The sequence below is a fragment of the Calliphora vicina genome, chromosome 2, assembly GCF_958450345.1.
Source record: "Calliphora vicina chromosome 2, idCalVici1.1, whole genome shotgun sequence".
Lineage (NCBI taxonomy): Eukaryota > Metazoa > Arthropoda > Insecta > Diptera > Calliphoridae > Calliphora > Calliphora vicina.
The window spans coordinates 16407364-16425635 of NC_088781.1; the positions used below are offsets into that span (position 1 = coordinate 16407364).

Sequence of the window (18272 nt, forward strand, 5' to 3'; positions counted from 1 at the left end):
AAGAAATGAAATGAGCCGTTTATAATTCAATGAACCGTATCACAAAGAAACAAAGAGCCATAAGACTAACAAATTAAGCCCTACAATGATAATAAGAGTACTTGTTGTTGTTGCTGTTGCTGTATGCTATTTATGACCAACATTATTTTGTTGTTAAAACGAGGGTTGGAGAGAAATTTTTAAAATATATGAAATGGTCCTAACTAGAAACAATTATTTTCCTACAAGATTTAGGAGAAAATCAACAAAGCTTTCTAAATATGTACTTTATTAGTTTCTTTTTTAGCTGCTATCTTGCTGAAGAATTAAAAAAATATTTATAAATTGTATTTATTATTTCTCTTTGTTGCCTTAATTCTCAGTCCATCCCTCCATTAGAAGTTGAAAGGCCAAAGAAAGTTTAGAAATCCCACCTGTAGAGCTTATTGTGTGCAAGTGTTTCAAATTAATTAATTTATGTTATATTAATAATATTCAGAAGTGATTTGCTGCCACCAAATTATGTCACTTATGATAATATTATAATAACTTTGATACTATTAGATTTCCTGTTGGTAGCCCTGTAGTTCATATCAATTGTTTATAATAAATCAAAACAAATGTGTACCCTTGACATTGAAAAACATTATCCTAACAAACAATATCCCAGAAAATGTTCCCAACAAAAATATCGCTTTAGATAAAATATAACTAATTACTTTAACACGGTGATATAATTCATATATTCAGTGTCATCTTGTAGTTGTTTCATGAATTGTCTAGCGGACAAAACTAGAATGTTCTATTTTCACCTGGAGCCTTTAGTTGCTTTGATGTTACTGTTGTCATACTTATTAAAAATGTTTAATCAATAGAGTTGGAGAACCTACTGTCACCACTAATCACCTTCGCCCTCTCCGGTACGCGGTCGGGAAGCACCGACACACTGTGGTCCAAAATCTCAATAAAGCCGGAATAAAGTCATTTTTATAAATATTTCTAAATCAAATTTTTTGTATGGTAATATGTTGACAAGTGTCCTTATAGATAGCGGAGTCGATTAAGCCATATCCGTCTGTCTGTATGTCCGTCTGTTATTTGAAATCAATTTTCTGAAGACCCCAGATATCTTCGGGATCCAAATCTTCAACAATTCTGTCAGACATACTTTCGAGAAGTTTGCTGAAATCAGCAAAATCAATCCATAAATAACGGAGATATGAGCAAAAAACCGGAACAACCTCGATTTTTGACCTATTTTTGATCTATATATAGATTACTAAGTCATTAATATAGACAATATGGATATCTAATGATAGATATTTCAAAGTCCATTGCAACGATGTAGATAAGGCTATAGTAAGTTGGACCTACAATGGGTCAAAATCGGGAAAAATATTTTTTGACCCGAATTTTTTTTTTCATCAAAAAAGTTTTTTTATCATAAATTTTTTTTCCAAAAAAAAAATTTGAAAACAACTTTTTTTAAAAAAAATTAAAAAACAACTTCGAAAAAAAAAATTTTTAAAAACAATTAAAAAAAAAATTTAATTTTGTTTACCTAAAAATATTTAAAAAAATTTATTTTAAACTATAATATGGTGAAGGGTATATAAGATTCGGCACAGACGAATATAGGTCTCTTACTTGTTTTTTCTTGAAATAGCTACACAAGCATTGATATATTACTTTAAATATAAGTAATTGTTTCTTTGCTAAAAAATTAATATATCAAGTGACATTTAATAGTGCAAGTGAATGTGTCGGCAAAAAATAATAAGAACAATTAGAAAGAAATTTGTTGGTGTAATTAATATAACAAAAGAAAGAGTAAAAGAAACTGTTTAAATTTTTCATAAAATATGTTTTGTTTAGAAAATAATTGCACTTATGTAAATGTGTGTTTTAAATGTGCAATTTTTGTTCAATGTCCATATTCTATTAGAATTTCAAATGGTAATTTATCGGAGTTAAGTTTTAGTTTTTATGTTGTCGTCATCTATATACAGTGGTGGCCACGAATTTAAGACAAAAATTGTTTTCTAAATTCCACGTGATTGTCAATTATTTTTTCAAATATTTCCACAAATATGTATGCATGAGGACTGTTTTAGCACACAAGTGTGTTTTATTCGACTGTGTCAATTCATACATATTCACCATGAACACCGACATCTACAACTTGACCAAAAAAATTTTTTTTTAAATAAACATATTTTCTCACATTTATATCATTATATTTTTATTATTATAAAATATTCGGACCAAATTTCGTGTTTTTAGTTCCATTATTTTCGGTCATATCATGTTATTAACAGCGGATGTTCGCTGAGGTGGGTCAACGTATTTCCACATATCTTTGTCCATATATGTTTTACCGATTTTTCCAAACATTTTTGAGAAACTAGAAACATTAATAATAAATTTCATACCCTTAGAGGTCCTTTTATTTTGGCTCTATCGCACTTAAAATTCAGTTGATGAAAAAAATTCAAGTATTTGTCTTAAATTGGTGGCCACCACTGTATATGTAGCTTTTTTGCCTAAACTATTTTTATTTCATTTAGAGTTTAACATGTCCATTATAAGCAAGGAGTTGTATTTTTATTTTTAAGGTTGGCGTGGCATTTCGCCCACTTCAAATATTTTAATAAAAGGTAGCCCTTAACTCATTCCATATATACGGAAAGACGGTGTGAAAATTTCAGGAAAATCGGTCCAGCCGTTTCGCCGCCTATTGGCTTCAAACAAACCGACAAAGAAAAAATGCACATACAATCACACACATTCAAGCCCAAAAAAAATTTTTTTTTTCTCAGTATGTTTATATTGATGAAATATATAAACAGATAAAGTTTCATGTTGATACGGCTTTTCAAAAGACTTTTTTCCGGCTAGATTTAGCATTTGGACCACTGTGCGACACCTACATGGGAGTATGTGTTTTGCGAGCGTTGAAAGCAACCCCATTCTGAGATTGTCACAAGGTCCCGATTAAGGGAATCATTCATGTTTTGTATCATAGCCCTAATCTCCGACAGATGTTGTCTAAAACTCAACTTGTTGCGTATTTGTAAAAGCGTCAATCATGCACAGCCTGACTTCAAATTAGCCACGTTCACTGACAATGATATCAAACTTTGGACAGATTCTCTTTATTGTGTAATTCCCCAAGACCACTTTTGTAAGCAAAGATTCGGCAACGTTGATAGATCTTGATGTATAATATAATTTCTTACAAATAATTTAGAAATAGTGAATAATTAATTTACTAAAGAATTAGTTACTCAATTTTAAACCTGAATTAATAAACGACATAATAAAGTTCTTAATACGTTTATATTGTATCTGAATTCAGGATCATATCCAACTAGTTCATATTTTTTAAAGCATAGCTCCAAAACGGAAACTAATGGGGTTGCTAGTCAATTGTTTTGTAGATTTTTCGGGAGTTAATCTGATCAGAATATTTCTGTTGAAAATTTAATGAAGGACTTTATTTTCGAATGTTTTTAACATTGTCAATACTTGAATTGTTAACTTCAACGTTATTTTTTGCTTTTTTTAACAATAAAATATTAAAAAACCGACATCAAAACTTCATTCTTTATTTCTTTAAAAAATTTTAATTATTCGAATAATCTGATTAATTTTAAACGTGTGATCGAATTATTCGAACAAATTAAAATCTCTTATTCGAATTATTCGTTACAAATGGCTTGTATTTCGTTTGGCTTTCGAAATGAAATAATTAGTGACACATCTGTAAACCATATGAAAAAACCTGTGAATCCAAATCATAGGTTCCTAATTTTCTCATCTTTAAGTTTTAGTAATTCAAAAGTGGAAATATTATTTTTTTTTTAATTCGCTTCCATTTTTCGCTAGAGTATACCCTGCATTGTATCAGTCATTGATCTACTTTTATCAAACAATGCAGACGATGAACATATTCTTTTACTACTGCATAAGCTTTAAAGCAATCATCAGGACATTGGACATTTTAAACTACAAGTAAAATTTATCTCGTTTGAAGTAGAAGCAATTCCAATATTAGTTCAAATACTAACAAATATTTATTAATATTTAGAGAAACAATAAAGCCACTTTGGTTTTTGTTTTTAATAATTACATTTAATTAATGTCTATATTTTCTGTTATGGCTATATTTTGATTTATCCGAGACTTGCTGTTTAACTTTTATTTCGTAAATAGTTGTTAAAACTAATATTATGCATGTAAACTAAATATAAAATACTTAAATATAAACAGCTTAATTCATTACAAGTGCGAATATAATTTAAGACTTTTATTATTTTGTGGTAATTTTGGTTTAACTTGCGCTTTTGCAATTCGCTGTTTCTTAAAGACAAGCCAGCACATAAATGTAAACACAGCGTAAATTTTACATTGAGAGAAATTTTGGTGTCTCTCAGCTACATTATTAAATTGGTTGCCAAAGATTTGTTAAGAAAAAAAAAGTAGAATAGTTAAGTTTGACAATTGTTTAAAGATTTTTAAAAATTTCTTTGCCTTTTGAAATTTATTTTGAACACACTTTCACTATTAAAACCCTTAGTTTTGCTCTAGTGTATTCCTAATCTTTGTTTTTGTTAAACTTTCTGCGATATTTGTACAACTAAAATGTATACTTAACTTTGGCGATGAAATGCTCCAAGTTAGCAACCAAAAACCATGAAGTACAAAATGCACACTGCTAGATACTAGGAAAATATACACTCATAAACACACAGCAGTTTACACTAGCACAATCTAATAATATTGGGTAACACAGGAAACCTCTTATTACTTAAATAAAATACACACACACACACATATTTTCCCTAAACACATATACATTAGGGTGGAAACAAAAAAAATGTTGCGGATGTTCCCAACTCAAATAAAAGTGCAATTTATTCTAAGAAATTTTTTCTCAAAATTTGTGTCCTAGAATCAATCTTTGGTGAGCTGGATTCAAGGATCAAAAATTACATTATTTTCTAATGTGGTCAGATAGCATCTGGATAAAACGTTAGTATGAATAAGCAAACGGTTTATGCCAGCCAAAAAGTTTGAAGACCAAGTATTGAAGGCACTACTCCATGAAGATTGTTGTAAAACTCACCAGGAGCATACAACATCATTGTGGGCTACTTAAGCAGCAATTTCAAAACATTTTCGTGCAGCAGGATTCATCCAAAATCAGGGAAATTGGGTATCATACAAATTGAAAGACGATTTTGAATGTTTGCGATGAGAAATGTATCCATTACAATAACCGGAAGAGTGGGAGATCGCCTGTGACATCCGACCAACCAGACAAATCGACAGCAAAGCGAAATATCAATGGCGCCAAAATAATTATCTTTATTTGGTGGGAGCAAAAGGGTCTATTTTTAACTGCTGAAATCTTTCCAAACCATCACAGGGAACCTGCACCGATAGCAGCAGATTTGTTTGAAGCGAACATTGACTGAAAAACGCGCAGAATATGCAGCCAGACATGGAACTGTACTATTCAATCATGACAACGCTCGACCACATGTTGCAATACCTTGTTAAAAATTATTTAGAATAATTTTATAAATATTAGTGTTTGGGAAGTTTTGCCTCATCTACCTTATTACTACTATTTCTTTCGATAGCTTCAGAATGCTCTATTTGGGATACGCTTCACTTTGGAACAGAGTATCCAATATTGGCTTGATTCATTTTTGGCCTCAAAAGATGAGCAATTCTTTTATTTCGGTATCCATATGTGTGTCTAATATCATCGACATTCCTTATTAATTTAAAAGGCCTATCGTTGCCCTGTAAATATAACCTTTTACAAATGTCCGCTTCCCATCACACTGGTGCATAAATTAGGCTGAATTTGAACGATGACACTGGAAATGTGGCTTTGAGGGCCGCTGTAGTTTGTGGCTTATTTGCATAGACCTGCCACTTAAGAACACCCCACAATAAAAAGCCAAATCGCAAGATATCAGTAGCCAGTTCATATCACCTCCACATGAGATGAACATGCCCAGAAATTTCTTGTTCAGAATATCCCATATGGCAATATGGCCGTCTTGTTGAAATCACTTATCGTTGGTGTTCATATCAGCCAGTTCAGACAGTGTGTCTAACATTATTGTGGCGGCCCAACATATGGTGCTCTTATCACTGGATACAAACAATGCGTCTATCACCGTGTGATTTTCGAGAGCTCGGGCTCTCTAATCCCTGCCATCGTAGGAACACGCAGAGAAAAAATATAATTGGCCATGGTTACTGTAACCAATTATATAGTGTTACAAGATTTTTAACAATATTATAGTCACAGTAACTATTTACATGATTGTGGTAACAATAATATGGCTAATTTATGATTCACATGATTGTATCAACCATATATATGATTACAGTAAACATATATATGTTTGTGGCAACCATATATAACCTAAACCTAAACTGCTGATTTACAATACAGTCCTCTTTAGATTAATATTTTTAAGAATTACATTGATTCTAAATAGTAGAGGACGATGAGTTTACTTAAAAACTTTTTCAGAATAAATTTCATATAATGAAACTATTAAAAATTAAATTCCGCATAATTCTAGAAGTTAAACTAAATCATAATAACGATTCATTATAAATTTAGTGATGATTTTACCAATCATTAAATTTGACTTCATTAGAGTGTTTTGTTCTTAAAATTATATTTTATTATTCATTTCGTTAGATTAATGTACAAAGTATGATTTATAATCATAAATAATCACAGCTAAGAAGAAGTGCGTTTGCATTTTATAGGTCCTTTTTGGGACTTGTAACATTTTCTGTTTCATATCAGAAAGTCGAGGTGATAATAAATTTTAAAATTATCAAATATATATATTTAGTAATATATATATACTCAATACCATTTGACTGAGATAATAATTTTGAAATTTTTACTAAATAAAATGGACTTAGCACTTTTGTATATTTATAGTTATTTAATATTAACCATTCCTGACTACTAAAAACTACAACTTTTAAAGCTGTATATACTTTATTGGACATTTTATGTTTTTTACACATATATGTCGGTTAACCGGTTTAACCGGTTTTTTCGATGTCGGTTAACCGAAAAACCGGTTTTCTAAAAAAGGCCAATTTTCGGTTAACCGACAAACCGGTTTTTGAAAAAGTCGGTTTTTTATAAACACTATTACTGTAACTATAATATAGTTAAAAAAACTTGTAACAATATTGAAATGGTTACAGTAACCATGCCCAACTATATTTTGTCTCTGCAGCAGCAGCATCCGGTTTGGTAATCCAATCCGATATATGATCTCTGGCTTCAAAAGCTCCTAGCCAATAGTAGTCAAAGTTTCCTGAGTACTGATCCAATAGCTATCTGCTACTTTTAATGGCCCTGTTGTTAACAGCTAACAGCACCTAGTAAGATAAAATTGCTGGTCAGAAATTTGTCACTAGCACAAATATCAGTGTTTTAACGAACGATCTACTACCCCCTTTGGGTTCTAATGATTCAACGTCGTTCTCAAATAAAAACGTACGGCTGACAACTTCTCAATTCCAAGTCAAAATTTAAAAAAAAAAACATTAAATTTTTTCAAAAATTACAAAAGTTCGAATATTTTTGAATTTACACCAAAATTTACGATACAGCTTGGAAAACGCCTCTTAAAGAACATACACATGATATTTTATAAATAATTTTGGAGAAAATTTCTAAAAATTCATAAAACCTTCAAAAAGAACTAAATTATCCTTTTGTCTTGTTCACCCAATACACCACCCAGAACTAACATTTTAAGAAAAGGTCGCCACAATTAAAATAAACTTTAATTCTAGATGGGAACTTTGACACCTTATTTTTCCTCCATACAAACGGTGCCAACCTAATATACATGCATACATACACTATCCTTTAAAAGTGTAAACTGCAGAAATTTTCAACACTTTACATATTTTAGGTTTTAGATTAATGGTAACCAGGGTTTCTGGCAACAGCAGCAACAACAACAATAACAACTTCTCAACATTTTCATATGAGTAATACAAGCTATAAAAACTAAAACTTGTATGGGTTTTGCAAAAATTATACTTTACTTACATACAAACATACACAACTAGTTAGCTACTGGTGGAAAGTAAATATTCTCTAGCATGTATATCTTTATATTTTCTTGTTGTTTGCTGGTAAACAACTAATTTTACCTGTTTTACATACCATAAGTTGAAAGTTTCATATGTTTGTTTATATTTCAGAATTTATGCAGCATTCTTAAGAATATATCTATATATAGTCTTACTATCATTTGCACATACTATGAGTAAAATGTAATGTGATGCCTTTTATAGGGATAGAAACACATTTTTATTACAATCAACATGTAAATCCTTATTAGCGTTGAAAATCCTTTTACAAAAAAAAAAACATCTTATAAAATTTTTCTTAGGAAAATGCTCTTATTTAATTGTGTAAACAAATATTTTCTTAACTAATTAGCAACAAATGTTTATCATTTTCTTGGCATTATAACTTAACATTTGATTATTGGTTTAAGATTTAAAGTTGTGTTTTTCTAGAGTCATGTAAATAACTGCAATGTGTCATGGGTAAGGGTACGTATGAGTATTATTATTGTTAGAAAATTCTCAAATATTAAGTATACGCCATCAGATACTTCATATAGTTGACATCAGTGATGAGATATTTCGCTTTAATGAATCCAGGGATTCCTTTTATAAGTTACTAAATATTTTATAAAAAAAACGTTGTTGGTGAAATACATGAGTGATTATAAAGCATATTTTCCTAAATTTACACCAATTTTCTTAGTTATCGATTAAATTTTTATTGAGTAATTCATAAAAAATTAATGCTGACACAAACAATTTAAAACTCTAAAACTATCAGTGGCAAATTCTTAATCCTTTTACTAAATTTAAATTTTGCAATTTTAAAATATTCATTTTATGTGCCCAACATCCGGATTTGCAATTTGACTTTTCTCTTACTTAATTCCATTATCTATTGTATTGCACACTTGTGCTTTTTACGATGCTCTAGTTAATAATTTTGTTCACTCTATAGCCATGAATGAAAGAAAAAATGAAAGAAAAAATATAAAAATATTTTTTCTTTCATTCTTGGTCCACTTATCAGCAAATTTAGCTATCACTTCATTAACTCAAAAAGTAAAACGCAAAAAACAGCTATAATAAAGACTACAACAAGGAAAATATGAAAACTTTTTTCATAATTTCAAAACAATGTAAGTAGTAGCAGTAGCTGTAGTATCAGCAGAAAGCAATAAGAAAAACAAACAAAAAACAAATAAGTATAATCACAAGAATGATACAATACAAGTATTATGTACATAATTATGAAAGTTATCGTAATTACCTATTGTTAGTTACTTAGTTAATAATCTTACTCAGCCAACTCTACTCTACTCGTAAAATGCCAAGCAACTGAAACAGCCGAGTTAACACAATGACCAACTAGTAATTAGCTAACTTTGGAAATTATATTTAGTTGAATACAACAGAGTGAACGAGAATGTGTGAGATAATAAATATTTTGTATTCCAAGTTAATAATAACAACAATAAGTAATAGGAGAGTATGTATATGAAATCATAACTTCAAGTTTTGTGTAAATTATCTGCAAAAAAATTATTTAGGCAAATGGCTTGAATTATGCAAATTTTGTTAGTTGTAAATAATTTATAGTATTAACATTTCTACAGATAAGTTTCACAAATTTTATGGAATATTATGACTAATACTTTAATTTTAGACTTTATGAGAATGACAAAATTCCATTTATATTAATATCTCAAGTGTGAGGACCTAAATTCTTGGAATTTAGACCCACATAAATTAATTTGTACAAAACTTAGGAATAAGCCAAATAAAGAAACTATTATTGTTTTATTGGGCAGATGATGGATGATATCCATCATAGTGGGGCGGATTACATCCGCCAATATTTGGGTTTAATTTACTTTCAGAGTACCGGAGGACAGTCAGGGGCAGGTGGTGGGTACAATACTGACTGCGAAAATAAACAACAGAGTGTCTACAGAAGTATATCAACAGCAGAGGGTGTCAGCAGAGAGGAGTCAACAGAGGGAGAAGTCAACAGAGAGAAGTCAACAGAGAGGAGTCACATAGAGGAGTCAAGAGAGGGTAGTCAAGAGAGAGAGAAGATATTCAGCCATATTAAAGAGGACACAAGACAAAGAAGGAATTCGGACTTTGAGTTAACTTAAAACTAACTAATGGTCAATCAGAAATGAGTCGCAGGTGACTAAAAAACTAGCTCATTTCCCTTGTAAATCCCTATTCAGTTTTTCCATGTAGTGTCATCACAGCGAGTCAGTACTCACTCACTATGCATAAGTTTTAGCTAACCACAAGCTAACTCATTATGAGTTAGCTTGTGGCACATAAAGTATGAGGGCACTATAAGTTAGCTATGAACTGACTAATTAATGATTAGGTTTTACAAGTTAACTTATAGTTAATTTAAATAAGTCATTCTACATAAGTTTCAGCTAACCACAAGCTAACTCACAATGAGCTAGCTTGTGGTTAGCTGAATTTTTTTTTATCATTGTTTTATTTTATATTTTAATATTAATTTGGTTGGTTTTCATTTTTTTGCTGAATATATAGAAAAATCTAAGTACCCAGAAATTTTGGTTGAAATCGGTCAACCCGTTTCCGCAGTTAGTGTTAACATCAAAGTGTACACTTCTTTTTATATATTACTTTCGAGTGACTACGTTAATTTTCTACTTATCGTATAATTTAATAGATGCAGTTCGAGATAATGTATAAGAAACCAGACAAAGTAATTAGAAATGTGCTGAAATTAATAAAAAGCGACATTTTTAAACCGTTTGCGTATGTGGTCCTCCTCAAATTTCTAGACAAACTGATTAAAAATATAAACAAAACAAATATATACAGTTTTAACTGTCATGATCATGAAGAAAAAAAATATAGAACATATTTTTTCTTATTTGCTTTTTACTCTCTTTAATGCTTGTTTATTTCTGCATCAGCTTTGAGTGAGTCAAAAGTTAGCTTAATACTTATCGAGATGAAGTCAGTTGTTATAATAAAATAGCTCATCTATGCACAATTTTGCAGTTATGTTGCTATTTAATCTCGCTACTCTCTTTAATGTTTGTTGATTTCTGCATCAGCTTTGAGGGAGTCAAAAGTTAGTTGAATACTTATCGAGAAGTCAGATGTTTTAAAAAACAAATAGCTCATCTCTGCATCAATATTGAGTTACTTCAGAAGTTAGTTGTAAATGAGTTAGCAATAAGTCAACTTGATTTTGAGTCAGCTCATAAAAGTCCGACAGGGAAGTAGCCAAGAAATACAACAAACACAATATATACCAACACACACAGGCAGTCCGCATCACAAACAAACAGAGTAACACACACAGAGGATCAAACAACTTAGATGAATTTTGTTACAACCGCTACCGGTTCAAACCTTTTTTACTGCATTAGCTACAAAGCTACAATAGTTGTAGAAAACAATAACATGTATTTAAACTAATGTAATTGAGCAATCGATATCTCTTTTGTGTTGTACAAGTGAACGGGTAAGATGTGTCAAGCCGGTAAGATAAAGAATAAACAAGTTACAGAGCAGTGCTAGGGAGTAAATTTGGATTTGGTAACACCGATCCCTTGTAAGTGAGAACAGGGCGCTGGTTTACAATCAGCAAAACAAGGCGGATTACATCCTACCTTACCCAAAACAGATTTACATCCGTGGAGGGAGGAGATTAGGGCACTGGCTCAGGGCAAGAGTGGTAGATATTTTTCTTGGAAGTAACACTAGGAAAAATGAGGGACGAGTGTAGATTCTAGAATTACATTCTAGAATATTTTGAGAGCAGGAACTAGTGGAGAGGAGTGATAGGGCATTGGTACGTGTCACCCGGGAGTTCACGGAGCAACAGCAAATTATTCTCAATAAAGAAGCATTTGTGGCTCAATAAATATAATTAAGAAAAAAAAAGTGTTTTAAGTTTTATGTTTAGGACCCAGGATTAGACTGAGCGCTACCCCAGCTTCAAACCCGGAGTAACCGGAGGTTTCTTACACAAGTAATCTTAAATTGGCAATTCCAATAAAAGAAAAATGTGTGATAAAAATCGTAAATAGTTCATAAAACCTGAAATAATCTAAAAATTAGAAAAATAAGCTCAATATAAGATCACTCATATTTTATGGGAGCTATATGGGAGCTATGACTAATTATGAACCGAAATTTGTGTAGATACATATATAAATTAAAGATTTATGACTGATAAAGTCCATTTTCGGGAGGACATTCGTATGGGCGCTAGGTGAAATAATTGACGGATTTCAGCCAGTTTCAATAGGCTTGGTCATTGGGCATGTATCAAAATATTTTCAAAATTGCGACCTGTACTTTGCGCACAAGGTTTACATGGACAGACAGCTAGCCAGCCAGACGGACGAACTGACATCGTTTAATCGACTCAGAAAGTGATTATAAGTCGATCGGTATACTTTAAGGTGGGTGTTAGACTAATATTTTTGGTCGTTACAAACATCTGCACAAACGCATAATACCCTCCCCAATATGGTGGTGTAGGGTATAAATATAGTTTTACATGTTTACTGTAACCATTTCAATATTGTTACAAGTTTTTTAATACAGTTAATTTACGATTCACATGATTGTATCAACCAAATATATGGTTACAGTAAACAAGTATATGTCTGTGACAACCATTTATATGATGATGGACTTACCAATACGATAAAAGGTGTTAATGAAAAATTTAATAACTTTTACAATTTTCATCCAAATTGAAAAATTACAACATTGTTTAGTTCAGAATTAAATTTCCTTTTCATATTGTTATACATTTTTATAAACTTTCATATGAAAATAAGCAATGAAAAGTAACTAAAATCAAAAAAGTTGATAAATTTTTTTTTAAAAAATTTTTGAGTTGCTCAACATTTTTGAGGATTTTTGTAAGATTATTTTTTTTTGTTGACTAGGTGGGACTTTAGGCTTTAATATGTATTTTTAATCATAAAAATCGAATTATTAGAAAAAAGGTTATGAATGGCTAAAAAACATTTTTGATTTTTGTTGAGCTTTTGTTTAAAAGTAATAGTACTATAGTCCCTCTAACTCACATATTTTTAGACCGATTTCAAAATTTTAAACAATTATGGAGAGGCATCGATAAAAACAAAAATTAGACATTACTTGCTAAAATCAGTTTATATTTGCAAAAGTTATTAAACTTTTTCGAAAAAATTAACCTTGTAAATTAAAAATTGTACAAACAATTTGTTTTATACTTTTTTTATTCATATGCGCTGAGGGAGGAAATACTATAAAATGTGTTAATGAAAAGTGGAATAACTTTTACAATTTTCACCCGGTTAAAAAAGTTAAAACACTGTTTTGTTAAGAACTAAATTTACTTTATACATAGCTAAACATTTGTATAAGCTATCATAGCAAAATAAGCAATAAAAAGCAACTAAAATCAAAAAATGTTGATACATTTTTTTCTTAAATTTCTGAGTTGCTCAACATTTTTGCATGCCATTTGTTTATAGGCACAAAAAGGCAGCTAATTTTGATAAATCTTTTAGATAATAGGCTAAACTTTAGTTCAATGTTGAAACTAAATCGGCGGCAAGCGGCGCCAATAGTTAAAATCATAGTCAAAGTTGCGTAGGTAAGCCAAAAAACATTATATATTTTTAATGAATAAATTTCAAATCTGCTAACAATATACAAAAACTCACAACAAAAATAGAATCTCGACAAGACACCCTTTCCAACATGGTAAAAGAATACTAAAACAAATAATTATAAATATTAAAAATACGCCCTTGAATATGGTATAATTTTAACTCCCCAAATCTTTAAATTTAAAAGTAGAGTGTTCTGTCACCATTTTCGAATACTTCTGTTGACATAATAACTATAATTACTGCAAATAATTATTGATTGTCACCTTAGCTTTACTATAGAACTTGTTTTATGGTTAATTTCAAACATTTGCAAAAATCAGATGCATACACATTATATTATCCACTGTGCGCTCTTCTGTTTTTGGTAACGTCTCGCAATCGTATATTTTTGCTAATATCTGCAACTCCTTTGAGTCAATTGTGGTAATTAATTAAATTATTAATTAATAAATAAATTAATTAATTAAAAAAAAAACTGTTTGCAAATTTGACTTTTTCATTTTTTTTATTAACATTTTGTCGTACAATTGTCACGTTACGCCATAAGGGAAATGACCATATAAAGAAGGAAATATTCATTTTATCCTGTTAGTTTTCACTCCGTTTTATCTTTTTATATGAATAATTAAAAGTTGGAATAAATAGAAGATAAAATACATCCATATTTATTTGTCTTAAAAACTACAAAATGTTTTATCAAATATTTTCTTTCTGGCCTCCAATAATAAGAAAGCAGTGCAAATATGTAAACAACATTTTTCGGTTTGCGTAGCATTTATTCGGTCTTCAATAACGACATAGATCTGGGTCATAGTGTAATTAGGAACTGTTTAAATAATTTTATATAAGTAAAAATGGATTTGATTTCATTAAATAAAATACCAGTTGATAGACTTTTTTGGACAAAAATGTATATATATTTCTGTGCAACTATATAATCGTCTATTATATTGTGAGATTATATTCAAACGTACAATATTTTAATACGCTTACGAGGCATATATGGTTTGCTCATAGTTTAACTTCATATCTCCAATCTATTATTTAAAATTTCATTTAATGTTTTTTTCACCCAATAATACCATAACATTGCTCTTTGTTTAAAATAGCGATAACTTCAACAGAATTATTGCATTAATATTGCACTTTTGTTACCAAATACAGGCCACTTGTTGTTTTTTTGTTGTAGTTTATACTTGTTGTACTCAATGTTGGCTGTGGCTAGAACTGGTCAAGTGGTAAATGTCCATTCATGTACAAACATGTACATAAATGTATGTGTGTATATGGGCATAAGTTATTAATAATATTTATAAATTAGTCATATTCAACAATATGTGGACTCAAACTCTCAAACACACACAAAGTTATTAAACACAATGCAATATCCTTGTATAGGTATAAACACATACAAACATAGTTACAAAAACATTTATACAATCACAACAAATTGTTCCACCGAGAAAACCAGACACTGAATTTTATACAATTATACTCATACATAAGCAAAATGCTATAGACCGACCCTGCACGGTAGTCGGTATGAATGAATTAGGATGGCCCTTGATTTGCTATTCTGCGATTTTCGATGCTGTTCTTCGTCATATAAACATTAAATGCTGATATTTTCAGCAAAATAGGTTAACGTTAAGATTTTGCTAAATTTCTAATACTTTTTTTAATATCCTTCACCTTCGTGAGAAGGGTATATACATATAAGTTTGTCATTCCGTTTGTAATTTCCACAATATAATTTTCCGACCCTATAAAGTATATATATTCTGGATCCTTATAGATAGCGGAGTCGATTAAGCCATGACCGTCTGTCTGTCTGTTGAAATCAATTTTCTGAAGACCCCAGATATCTTCGGGATCCAAATCTTCAATAATTCTGTCAGACATGCTTTCGAGAAGTTTTCTGTTTAAAATAATATGAGGAAAAAACTAGGACTACCTCGATTTTTGACCTATATCAGGAACATATATCGGTCCCTTAGCGCCAAATTATCATAAGCGACAAAACACAAATTTTACAGGAGAAAGTTTTTTTGATTATTTTGAAATTTATACATAGAATTAAAAATTTTATGATGCGATATAATATAATTTCGATCAAGCTATTTGTCTATTTTTGAAAAATATTTATAACTTTTGACAATTAAAAATTCATGGAATACTTTATTGAAAAATATGACAATTAAATTTTTATTTACGAATAGTTTTTAATAAAATTTCACAGTTCTGTAGATTTTTCTATTTAAAATGGAAAAATAAAAACGAATTTTAAAATTTATTATCAGCAATCACGCAATTCCCAAAAAAGTGTTGAAAAATTCCAAAAAACCAGAGTCGGGGTTATCGGAACCCTTTACAAAATAATTAGAAACATATTGGGCCACCTAAAATCGGTTACTATATATTTTGATATCGAATATGCGATTTGAGAATTTTTGCCCTAAAGTTTGATTTTACATAAAAAATTATTTTTTTTTGAATGGACTTGGTCCCCTCGGTAACAACAATTTTTAAATTTTTTTTTCATTAAAATATTTTATCGAAACTTAGCTTCCAGAAAGTATAAATTCCTTATAGATCCTCTTAGAAATTTTTTGCGATAACTTAAAAAGAAAAAAAGTTCTTTTTTGGCAAAAAATTAGCGAAAAATCGTCATTTTAAAAATTTTTTAAATTCAAATGCATATAACTTTGGACTTTGTCATTATTTTTAAACAATTCTTTTTCTATTTGAAAAATACATGTATTGTTAGTCCAACAGAGGAAATCTTGAGAAAATCGGGAAATATTTGGATACGCTGCTATCAAAAAACTGGAGTAGGGTGGGTAAAATACTGAAAATATAATTTTCAGATGCGAATATCTCCTAAGCTTAAGATATAATTGATAGCTACGACTAGGTCTTTTGTAGCGCTCGATGAGATTTTATATGTGTAATTTTTTTGAAATCGAAACACAAACGAAGAAATAGGGTCGTTTTAAAATGTAACATACCCAAGGTGTCCTACTGTGAGGACCCTTAGTCGCGCCCCTGGTGGACACGTTCAAAACTTAAACTCGACAACACTTCTTCTTTGCGCATGTGAAATTTCATTCAAACCAATTTAACCATTTAGAAGTTACAGATTTATTTCCCTCTTTTTTTCTATACCACTGTGTGTCGCTTACTATAAAATTCGTTTGCTGTAAAATGTAAACATTGACTTACGATAAAATCTTACTCCCTATAATTTTGAAGTTATTAACAAATTTGATATTCTAAGAACGCTAAAACATCAGCCGGTCCATAAAATTTTATTTTTTGCAATAAAAAAATTTTGAAAATGTCGCTTACGATAATTTGGCGCTAAGGGCTCGATAAAAAAAAATTTAAAATAACAATTCGAAACTTTTTTTTTTCAAAAAATGAAAAAAACAACTTTGGAACAAAAATAAATTTAGTTTACTTAAAAATATTTAAAATTTGTATTTTGAAGTATAATTCGGCACAGCCGAATATAGCCTCTTACTTGTTTAATTTTACTTTTACAGAAAACACGAAACTTCAAATAAAATGAGCAAACTCTTAACGTTAACTGATTTTGCTCAAATTGTCAGCATTTAAGGTGACGAGAAACAATTTTAGACCTTGGTGCATCGAAAATCCCAAATGTGCAAAATAAGGGCCACCCTTCTGTGTAGGGACAGTTAAGGATAAACAACAGAAACCAGAAAAGTTTACAAAAGTCATCATACGAGTATGTAGAGAAAGTGAGAGAGGGACACATGAACATTGTCCTCCTGCTGCTGCTGTTATACACATACGCACTTGCATATAAACTACAACAAATAATTGTCGTTGGTGTGTAATAATATTTATATTTTTTTTTACATTTTAACACTCTGCATGTACAATACAAATAGTTTTATAGTCGGTGTTGTAGTTGCTGCTGCTGCTGTTTTGGTCTGTGCTGTATAGTTTATGGCAGTCTCAAAGCCACACGCAGCATTCAAAACCTTTACTGCGTTTGCTACCGTTGATATTGTTGTTGTTGTAGCTACTTTTTTCTCTGTTGTTCTCTTTGTTGTTGTTTTACTTTTACACGAACAATGACAGTGATAAACGAGCACTTGATCCAACACGACTCATAAATGTCGACATAATTGGTGCCACATGTACGGTATGCCATGAAAAATGAGATTTAACTTTTATTTAACGCCATTATTTTCTCTGTCCCCCTCTTGTTTTCATTTTCATATTTTTTTTTTTGTTCAGTTTTCTACCTCAGTCACTCAGTTCTCCTAGGATGTTTTCTTTATTTTATTGCACAAAATATCCACAATACCTTATAGAGTTTATAGTGACTGAGGCGCTTATAGTGCGTACAGTGGAGTTTGAAATCAAAATGATTTAATCAATCAATTGTTACACAAACTGAAGAAAAGGAAATTTTCCACCTTTAAAAATTGATGATTAACGATTAGGAATGAATCAATAAATTAT

At 30.3% G+C, this 18272-nt stretch overlaps 1 protein-coding gene across 1 annotated transcript in view; it reads right to left on the minus strand.

Moving 5' to 3' along the window:
- LOC135949922 (repetin-like) overlaps nucleotides 1–18272 on the minus strand; it is a 97721-nt gene that overhangs the window by 15580 nt on the left and 63869 nt on the right. The gene's annotated exons all lie outside the window — the stretch shown is intronic.